A 9343-nucleotide genomic window follows, 5' to 3' on the forward strand; every position below is an offset into this window, starting at 1 on the left:
CTGAATTCAGCCAGCACTTTCAGAATAAAGATTAAAAGAATAAAATAACTACTTTAACTAGTATTGCATCCTATGCTTTGAGCAATACCCATCATCCTGTTAGTGCAGAGGAAGCAGATTCAGTTTGGCAGACAGCCCAACTGTTAAAAAGTAAAACGGTGTTTATCTGCAGGAATTCCTGAGAAGCTTTGAAGGATGTTTTAATTTGCACTTCCTTCTTCAGACCAAATGATATAATCAAAGGTTAAAACCTGATATACAGTAGAAGAAGAATATCTGTGTACTTTGAAGTGTGATAAAATCAATATTATTTAATCTTTTTTAAGCGTAGGTACTTATTAATCAATTCCTGTGGACACAAACTCAAAGGTTTGAGGTCAGTGAGAGTTTATTTTATTTTTAAATGAAAAATAATAATAATTTTTTAAAGGATACATTTAATTAATCTGTAAACATTTATTTTTAATAGTCTATTCGTCAAAAAACGTTTAAATAATATTACAAAATGTTTCAACATTGTCATGCTTCTTAATCACCAAATCTTTGGGTGACACTGAAAACTGGAGTAATGCTGCTGAAATTCAGCTTTGACTCACAGAAATACATTTTATTTTCAATTAAATTTAAAGCACATTTAAAAGTATTACTAAAAATACTAAATATTGTAATTATTGTGAAATCTCAATGTACAAGTCATTTGACAGCATTTCCAACAAACAAATGGAGCGTTCTAAAACATTTCAAACATCTTACGAAGCTCAAACTTTTGAACAGCAGCATATGTATTTCATGTAGGTAACTTCCTGAGATGTCTGAAAGCATATCAACAGATCAAGTCAAGTATAATTTGATCAGTTCAAGTCTTCCTTCTTACAAACTGACTTATTTATACAAGCGTGCATGTAATATTTGAAAGTCTGTAGTAACACACTTGGCTACAAAAAGCTATTTCCCCTGTTATTGGCCTGAAAGAAAGAAACACTTCATTTAACACACTACTGATCTTACTGTAGAGGAACATTTTGTTGCACGATATGGGGTAAGCCATCTAATTAAAACAATTATAAATCACAGATTTATGCATGAAACAGAAAAAAACTGTGAAAGATTAAGCAGACTACACTTAAATGTCAAATGAGTAAACACCATGTGACTGATTCATTACAGTTGACATTTTTTGCAACAGCTAAAAACTGTCTGAATGATGACTGAATGCTTAATTTCACTTAGTTTACATGCTATAACAATAAGTCCTTTTAAATTTAAACCCCAAAAATGATCATTTAAGATAGTTGAAAGCAGTTAGGTGTTTGAAAACATTCAAGCCATTTATAAAGAAAATAACATTTTCATATAACTTTTACATCATTAAAATTCGTCCCTTGTGACAACTTCCTCGTGTGTCAGCTATATATATTTAACAATTTAATAACAACTCATAACAGTATTCAAGCATGACTAAAAGGATGACTAGATGACCAGCTCTGCCTCTACTCTGCATCTGGTGCCATGAATGAGATGAATGTCTTACCATCATGCCGGAGAAGAAGAGATGCAGCGCGTGTTTCAGTGGTCAGACAGTCCTCCAGAGCAGCGCGTTGTGTGCTGGATCAGCATGCGGCGTAGAGTGAGCGGAGAAGCGGTGAACCACTCCGTGTTTCTCTCCCGGCGAAACCGGATCCTCCGGTCCACCCCACCCCTCATCAGCCTCCGCCTCCAGCGCGCGCATAAAGGGAGCGTTGTTACCTGCAGAATCCGACACACTCCTGACGCCCCGCACGCTCCTTTGGGAGGAGAAACTTATTTATTTGCAGTATTTGTTCCGTCGGGCGACAGTTGGTCCTCTTTGGCTCTCTTAGTAGCCTAAATAAAATATTGCCATGCAGTCTTTTAAATGAAGCGGTTTATAAAACCAATTAATGCCAAAAGCGCTGACAGTAGCCAACAACAACCTACAAATGTTCATTTTCACATTCATTTTCTTTTCAGCTTAGTCCCTTTATTAATCTGTGGTCACAACAGCAGAATGAACCGCCAACTTATCCAGCCATTTTATGCAGCCGCAACCCAACACTGGGAAACATCCATACACACTCATTCACACACATACACTACAGGCAATTTAGCTTAATTCACCTATATCAGGGAAACCGGAGAACGTGGAGGAAACCCACTCGAACACGGGGAGAACCTGCAAACTCCACACAGAAATGCCATCTGACCCAGCTGGGGCTCGAACCAGCGACCTTCTTGCTGTGAGGCGATTGTCCTACCCACTGCGCCACCATGACACTCTTATAGCAAAACTCTACCAATGAAAATTAAACAATCTGTACATGTCTCAAAGGAAATAATATGAGTGGGGCTGAATCTTTGCTGTTGTTTTGTTGTTTGTTTGAGAGTTTTCATAGGTGGAAAACAAAGTTATATATGCAAATACATTTGGGGCATTTGTGTCCTGGATAAAGGAGTTTCCTCTCAGATCTGCATCATTGTTGTGTTGACAAACAGAAAGCTGCTTGGTTTGAAATTCACTTCTGTGTGAGAATACTATTAACATCAGACCATAAAGACAATCGCAACACCATTAACAACAGACAATGAACTTTTATTGCCTGCATTTTTTATTTTATTTAAAAATGCTTCCACCTCTTAAAGAGATACTCCATGCAAAAAACAGAAAGTTCTCAGAGAGTGCATCTGCAATTGTGTACTGTCCTACATTTGAATTTAAAAGTTAGTTTGCTAGCTTTAGAAAAGAACATTTTATATAGTTTAAATATAAGTAGCACTGATGGAATTCAGACATGCTACATTCATTATGCAGTCATTATCATGAGCTGTCATTTGCACCGCTTCACTTCCATTCATAAATCTTTTCCTGCTGCCCCATCGGAAGTCAAATGACAGAATGTGCACTTCAGTGGAAATAGCGGGTCATCTGTGTACTTCTGTATGCAAATACTATGAATTAGTAGACATACTATATTTCTGACTTACTGATTGATTCCCTCATTGTGTCATTTAAAGCCATGGTCACACTAGACTTACTAGACTAACACTACACACTAGACTAACAGACATAATATGACGTTGCTCACCCATGTTTTTTTTAAAATACACATTTTAAAAAAAAGATAGTTATTTGTAACAAATTCAAAATGTAAAAATATGATATCTACTTCCCCTTGGGGTAAAGACTTAAATTTTGATTTTCATTTGGGGTTCAAGAGTTAATGGGATCAAATCCCGGACGAGCCCCCACATGTTATGATCTTAAAGAGCCCATATTATACATGAAATAGGGTCATATTTAGGTTGTAAGGGTCTCCAACAACAGTCTAATATGCATGCAAGGTCATAAAACACTTTGATGGTCTTATAATCTGCATTTCGTTTTACCTAATTATCCCAACGACTCCCATATGAATCGTTCAGCGATTCATTTGTTCCCAACCCCCTCCTCAGCGCGAAGCTAATCTGCGCTGATTGGACCGATGACAGCCTGCTGCGATTGGTCGACACGGACAAGGCTTCAGCACGAGACAGAGTGAAATGCCCAGCTGGTAATCAACTATATAAAAGTAGTCACAGTGCACACGCGCTTCATAGTGTAAGGCTTTTTTCACACACACACACAACCCTCCTCAGAAGAACTAGGGAAAGCGACGCGAGTCTCTCTCTCTCTCTCTCTCTCTCTCTCTCTCTCACACACACACACACAACGCTCCTCAGAAAAACTAGGGAAAGCGACGCGAGTGTCTCTCTCTCTCTCTCTCACACACACACACAACGCTCCTCAGAAGAACTAGGGAAAGCGACGCGAGTCTCTCTCTCTCCCTCTCTCTCTCACACACACACACACACACACACACACACACACACACACAACGCTCCTCAGAAGAACTAGGGAAAGCGACGCGAGTCTCTCTCTCTCTCACACACACACAACGCTCCTCAAAAGAACTAGGGAAAGCGACGCGAGTCTCTCTCTCTCTCTCTCTCTCTCTCTCTCTCTCTCTCTCTCTCTCTCTCTCTCTCTCTCACACACACACACACACAAAGCTCCTCAGAAGAACTAGGGAACGTGACACGAGTCTCCTGTCTCCTAGCTTACGATCGATCGCCATAGCAACGACAAACGGCAGTGGAACGCGAGCTCACAAAAGCCTTTAACGTTAAATCCGTAAACAAAGCGGCACGCGTCGCGTTTTTAACGTGGCTTACATGTGATAAGAGAATATAAAGAGTAACCGCGTGTACTGTACCAGGTTAACAACTCATCTTTGGGTAGAGACTGTCAATATTATCCATCTGAGCACAGCGTGACTTCATTGGACCGGCGGCGTCTGTGTGTGTGTGTCTAGTGTTTTTTCTGTGTTAGTGGGCGGGGCCGCAGGTTTCAAATCTCCCTGGTTTGCGCGCGTAACTACTGGCGAGGCTTGTGTTTCGTGGCTGCGTCATCGCGAAACACCTAATGACTCGTTATCAAGGCGACTCGTTTGAAGCACTATGAGTCGACTCTTTTATAGACGAATCAATAGTTTTAAACACTGTACACTTACAGATTTAAGCCTTAGCTGGATATTTCACTTCACTTAGAGCTGTGTTACACACTACATGGAAGGGCATTTTCAAAAACCCATAATATGGGCTCTTTAATCATTTGGTTTATATGGCGGTTTAACAGGTTAAACCTGCAGATTTGCAGTGTGTGCTTTTAATCCAGCTAAGAGGACAAATATTTATCTTCCACTGGTCACATGCCTTCAAATCATACAAATTTACAGGTTGGGGTTCAGCATATTTGAACTTTGAAATGCGGCAAATTTTGTATGAGCTTCCAAATCCCGAATATTAATGGAAAATATTGTTTTTGAAAAAACTAAAATCTTTAGAATAGTAATCGATCACTGAAACTATATAATACAGTATAATCATGTAATTAAGTATATACATCACATTTGCTGGCACTGTGATGTATTATTGTGCATAAGCAATATTTTGTTATTTAATATGGTTGAATTTAAAAACAATGCATTACCATTAGCTTACTGTTAACTTTAAGAGACGAAGCTGTTTGCATTATGTGGACTTAAAAAGATTGATTAGTGTCCCAAAAATCACTGTTTGGGTGATAAAGTAATTTTTTAATTACTTTAATAAATTATTCTGTTATTATTTATGAAATTAATTAAGCATCTAGTTACTTTACATACTATTTCTACACAGTAACAGATTCACTGAGATGGGGACTCTGGTCTTTATGCACTCCATTCATACCAGTTCACAGAACAGTTGAAGCTATTCATCCCATGCTGTTAAGGACTATTTTGGGTTTTACCCTGTTTGGATGTAGTGCGATGGCAATGCTTTCTTGGACTAGTCACTAGATAGGCCTATATTTTTCTAAAGCAAATAGTTGGCAGCAAAATTTGTATGACCTTAGTTTTTGTAAATGCTACACTGATTCAACTGGAAACAATGTGTACAACAGAAAAATCGCACAAACATTTTCTCAAAAAGCTAAACAGCGCCTCCTGCTGACAAGGAAAAAGTAACAAATTCATTTTCATCCGTAAATAGAAAAGTCTACCTATCTTTTTAAATCATGTTTAAGTAAATGTCATATAAAAAGCACATTTTACAATTTTGGATTACATTTCTCTTAAATTAAAGTGCTGTATTTTAAGCTAATTTTAATCAGCGTTCTTACATACTGTAAAATCTATTTGCGATGAAAACAATGAAAGACATACATACAGAGGTTTTACCCTTTCAATGTTGACATTGCTTCATTTGCAGCTTTGTCACACTCTTTAATTTATACCACTAACAAACAACAAACCTATATGCTCAATAGGAAGCACAAATCAACTGCACAAAGCTTTTCACATCCCTGAGAACTCAGACTGAAGCTGAAAAAATGGTTGAAAGGCTGTAAAGGGTTTCAAAGGTCGACCGCAAAATTGGTTAATTTATGTTCCTTGATCTCCAGTCAGTGTCTTTACTACAAAATGTGAGATATGGGAGTCTTGGCATTTGGTTGGGTTGGTTCAGTTGGTTAGTGTTGTAACTTGGTAACAAGCAAGCTTAAAGGGAGAGAGAAGCACAAGCCAGTTTAGTTCGAATGAAAATTATATTATTGTACCCCACTTTCATTGTATGGAATAAAAGAATGAAACACTGAGACTTTTCAAAGCCTTTTCTTTATGTTTACCATAATAATGATAAAAGAAAAATTGGTAGAGGTTTGGAACAGCATGAAGGTCATCACTGGGCATTATGGAATTATATTAATTTCAGTAATATTATTGAATAATATGCAAATGTTTACATGATACAATTTGTGAAGTAATGTTTTCTGTCTTTTGCTGGTCGTATTATACAACTTGTTTACCAAAACAAGTGGTTCTAAATGGACTAGAAATGTAAACAAAAAAGTTATTCTTGATTTGTTTAATATGTTTTAGTTATACTCTCAAAATCATAAATACACAGATTTTGTTTTTACATAATTCTGTGCAAAAAATATTCTGTCTGGCCCTTTTCATCACAGATCTGAATCACATGAAGAATGTTTTACTTCAAATTTGACCTTGGATCCTGTCTCTCACTGCTCTTTATTCAGTGCTGTGGGTCATTGATCTCCTGTCCTCTACGTCATTTCTTTTTAAAACGACCACTTTCTGATTGTGCAATTTGTTAGGACAACCTGATCTCACTAGTGTCTGTCTGTGCGGTTTATTACTATGGTGTATTTCTATATAATTTGAACTGTTAACAATAAAAGTAATCTTAGGTGTTTAAAAGTAAAAGAAAGACTTGTTAAAAGATTAATCTTCACTTAGTTTGTAGATTTAATTAAGCATTGAGTTTTGCAAAAGAATTACAATTCAGAAAACTCCTACTACAACTATTAAATGTTTCATAAAAAAATAAAATCGCCAATTTAAGCATCACATCACAATAATAAGAACATCGCATCAATAAACTATCATTCAAATTTGTGAAATACAGAAAACACGCTAAGGCTGTCTTTGTGGGTATAGACCTAATATAACCAAGCCAAAGAAAGTAATTTAGATTTAAACTGGTCAATCCTTGGCCAAATATCCACTATCAAAAAAGGTTGGGTTCCACATAATTCCTTTATGTTGTCCCAACACAAATTGGTTAAGTTAGCCTAATACTTTTCACAAAGTTGTTTTTTTTTACACATTTCAGTATAATTTCCACTGCTGGTTGTGTCTCATCTTTGCATGACATGTCACCAGTACTGAACTGGATACAAACTGAAAGATAAATAGTGAAAACAACATAACAGCACAATCCTGTTTGAATGATGGTAACACACACAGCAGTTAATATTCCCATCCTCCCCACATATCTGCTAGTACACACTCAAACCATGAACAGTTTGCTCTTTCCAGCTCTTTTATAGTTGTTTTCATGTGACTGATGATATTGGAAGTATTCTGACTGTAATCTACAACATGGAAACGCCCACTGACATCAAGGAAAAACAAATATGCAATTCAGTGGTTACCGGTGTCCAACATTCTTCAACCTTCTTTTGTGTTTAACAAAAAAAAAAAAAAAGAAAAAAAGAAAAAAAAAACTCAAACTGGTTTGGAGCAAGTCATGGGTGAGTAAATTCAGTGTAAATGTTTTTCCAAGTAAATGTATATCCGCCATATTATGCCTGCATTCAGCCATAAATGCTTTCAATTCATTGGTTCTGCTTGCTGACATCACAGTTGCTCCTCCTCTGTCTGCAACAAGCATCAAATTCAGTTTACACATCAAATCTTGACCCATAAGGGGTGCAGGGCATGCTGGTGAATAAATGAATGCGTGTTTCAGCAAGTCCCATGGTGTAGAGAAGATCTTAACAAAAATAAAAAAACGCAATTCAACATACCTTCACCAGCCACTTTATTAGGTACACCTTAGTACTGGTTTGGACCCGCTTTTGCCTTCAGAACTGCTTTAATCCTTTGCGGCATAGATTCAACAAGGTGCTGGAAATGCATCTCAGACATTTGGGTCCATATTGACATGATAGCATTACACAGTTCCTGCAGATTTGTCGGCTGTACATCCATGATGTGAATCGAATCTCCTGTTCCACCATTTTCCAAAGGTGCTCTATTGGATTCAGTTCTGGTGACTGTGGAGGCCATTTGACTACAGTGAACTCATTGTCATATTCAAGAAACCAGTCTGAGATGATTCGCTCTTTATGACATGGCGCGTTATCCTGCTGGAAGTAGCCATCAGAAGATGGGTAAACTCGGGTCATAAAGGGATGGACAGGGTCAGCAACAATACTCAGGTAGGCTGTGGGGTTGACACGATGCTCAGTTGGTACTAATGGGCCCAAAGTATGGGAAGAAAATATCCACCATTACACCACCACCAGCAGCAGCCTGAACTGTAGATACAAGGCAGGATGGATCCATTTCATGTTGTTGATGCCAAATTCTGACATTACAATCCGAATGTCTCAGCATAAATCAAGACTCATCAGAGCAGACAACCTTTTTCCACTCTTCTTTTGTCCAATTTTGGTAAGCCTGTGTGAATTGTAGCCTCAGTTTCCTGTTCTTAGCTGACAGGAGTGGCACCCAGTGTGGTCTTCTCCTGCTGTAGCCCATCCGCCTCAAGGTTCGACGTGTTGAGCATTCAGAGATGCTCTTCTGCATGCCTCGATTGTAATGAGTGGTTTTTTGAGTTACTGTTGCCTTAGCATCAGCTCGAACCAGTCTGGCCATTCTCCTCTGACCTGTGGCATCAACAAGGTCCGAGCTGATACAACCAAGGCTGAATCATGTATTTTCAACAATCCTGAGTTGGAATTTGAATGAGCTAAAAATGGAATTATTTATTAGCCCCTCCACCAGGTGTGTTTAAAAATCCTCCACTTTCCTACATCATTAAACATTTGTCAGAAATCTCATCATTATTCAATTCAGAAACGCACAAAGATGCAAGCTTTTTCTTCTTTGCAGAGAGCAGTGTGTACATCAGTGTATGTGTGCAGTTTATAAATGTTGTCTTCCATGAGCTTTTGCTGTTGGCTGCTCACACGGGACCCTCTTCTCTGCTCTACATCCTCCTTGCTTCAGTCTACTTCTTGATTTTTCAGGTTTTCCAGACATTCCCTGCCCCAGTGATTTTTACACAGTCTGCATTTGGTGCATTTCCTGGTCACATGATCATCAGTTCCACAGATAAAACAGCCCCACTTCTGAGAGTTCCCATAAGCGCTTCCTTTTCCTCTTCCTCTTCTTGTCTGCGGAGGTAACCAAAGACCCACAATGTCTCGATGAGGCTTGAA

General features: G+C 38.1%; 1 protein-coding gene across 1 annotated transcript in view; it reads right to left on the minus strand.

Moving 5' to 3' along the window:
- Window positions 1–1662, minus strand: part of csgalnact1a (chondroitin sulfate N-acetylgalactosaminyltransferase 1a) — a 68035-nt gene extending 66373 nt beyond the window's left edge. The window contains exon 1 of the mRNA XM_056467068.1: window positions 1532–1662. The gene's annotated coding sequence lies outside the window, so the exon portion shown is untranslated. The remainder of the gene's footprint in view (window positions 1–1531) is intronic.
- Between the last annotated feature and the right edge of the window lie 7681 nt (window positions 1663–9343).

This window comes from Danio aesculapii, chromosome 10 (genome assembly GCF_903798145.1).
Source record: "Danio aesculapii chromosome 10, fDanAes4.1, whole genome shotgun sequence".
In the NCBI taxonomy this organism is placed as follows: domain Eukaryota; kingdom Metazoa; phylum Chordata; class Actinopteri; order Cypriniformes; family Danionidae; genus Danio; species Danio aesculapii.